This window comes from Bombus bifarius, unplaced genomic scaffold (assembly GCF_011952205.1).
Source record: "Bombus bifarius isolate JDL3187 unplaced genomic scaffold, Bbif_JDL3187 scf7180000008010, whole genome shotgun sequence".
Classification (NCBI taxonomy): Eukaryota; Metazoa; Arthropoda; class Insecta; order Hymenoptera; family Apidae; genus Bombus; species Bombus bifarius.
In genome coordinates, this window is record NW_022884388.1 from 160,866 (window position 1) to 163,137 (window position 2,272).

Genomic DNA, 2,272 nt, shown 5'->3' on the forward strand with positions numbered 1-2,272 from the left:
ACAAGGAATCCAAAATAATCCGAATAGCCACAGGGACCATCCTCAAAATAGTGTCCCCAATTCACCAAACACACACAACGTCTCTAGGCTTGAAAAGCTAATAGAGAAACAATCTGACAAATAAATAATTTGTCATTAACATTAACTATTAACACTCATCATGGATAAATTAATACGTCCCGACGCAAAATAAAACCAAGACGCATAGCTCTTTGGAATGCCAACGGTCTAGCTCAACACAAATACGAACTAGAACTCTCCTTAAAACAACAACAAATCGACGTAATGCTCATATCTGAAACTCACTTTACCGACAAAAATTACCTGAAAATAAACGGTAATAACTTCTACCATACCCAACATCCCCGTGGAAAGGCTCTCGGCGGCACCGGAATCATTATGAAAGCCAGCATTAAGCACTACGAACTTCCATCATTCCAGAAAGACTACCTCCAAGCAACAAACGTAGCAATAGAAGACTGCCATGGTACAATCACCACTTCAGCGGTATACTGCCCTCCCAGACACTCCATCGCCAAAGAAGAGTTTGATAACTTCCTTGATGCCCTAGACAATAGATTCATATCTGGAGGAGACTATAACGCCAAACATACCCAATGGGACAGCAGACTGGTCACAGTAAGAGGCAAAAATCTCTTAAATAGCATAATCACCAACAATCTCTACTACCTCACCACATATGAACTAACTAAACCACATATAACTATAAATATCTCGCCAAGATACGTCCAAATCAACTCGTCGGCTGATCTCTCTTCTGATCATTCTCCCGTGATAGCAACAGTCAGTTCAACAATTATCGAGAATACATCTAATGGCTTTATTCATAACCAACTCACCAACTGGCAACTCTTTAGAGAAGTCTTTAATCACTCAACTTCAGCCTTAACTGCACTAAAAACTAATGAAGAAATCGAAGCGACCACGGAATACTTAAATATGAGCATAATAAACGCTATCCGCTCCTCCACACATACTAAGACTTCTGTAATATCGAAAAATAAGGATAGAAATTTTTTTTCGATTACTTACAATTTATTAATATTAAACTGAATATACAGATATAAATTGGACAGAGAACGATATTTATTTAACGGAACTAAATGCAATACTCGTATCTATATCAAATAACTTTACAGTTATTTGATCACTCTCGTCACAACGAATCTAACACACACACTCTCTCTCTCTAACAACTCTATCAATTCTCACGACTCTACTCTTCGACAACTCGAAACCTCTAACGACTCTACTCTTCGACAACTCGAAACCTCTAACGACTCTACTCTTCAACGACTCAATTAGCTCTGCTCTTCGCCAATACAATCCTGCCCGGTCGTGCTCGCTCTTGCTCTCGTCCTCTCACACACACACACTTTTCGGCTCACATACTTTGGCCTATCGATTGCCACTCCTTGAAATATGAAACCGTACCTCTGTTTTGACACTGCTTATCCTTTCTCGCGTCGCTGTTACTAGGCGCTCTTGGATGTAAACAAACCACGAAAGACGACGTACACGGTGCTTTCTAATTTCAACCGATCTCTAATTCAAATCTATTCTACGATATTACACTTCTATCAGCAGACGTGAATATCCCCATTACATATTAAAGAAAATAGCCGAAAAACGTAGACTAAGAAGAGTATGGCAGACCCATATAACACGCAAACGCACGGATGACAAACGCAAACTAAACAACGCAACTAGAAAGATAACCAAAATCATCAAAAGTTATAAAAATGACTGTTTTCATAAATATCTCGCCAATTTGTCCCCCACAGCTGACTCCAACTACTCACTATGGAAGGCCTCCAGAAAACTCACGCGCCCCCCGCAAATAATCCCTCCAATCCGCCGTCCGCAAGGTGGATGGGCGCGTAGCCCTATAGAAAAAGTCAACCTGTTTGCTAAATACTTGTCTAAAGTATTTAAATCCCATTTCTCCAAAGCTGCCGCGGGCATCACTGAATACCTGCACTCTCCCTTTCAAATGTCTTCACCTATTGAACCCTTCACTTCTGCAGAGATTATAGAATCAATCAGTCGCCTAAATCCCAAGAAAGCAGCGGGGCACGACCTAATAGGCAATAAAGCAATCAAGGAAATTCCCATAAAAGGGATTGCACTCATCACATCGATTTTTAACGCAATTCTTCGCCTTGAATACTTTCCTAAGGCCCGGAAAATTTCACTGATTACTCTCATCCCTAAACCCGGGAAACCAATATATAAATCTAGCTCTTACCGC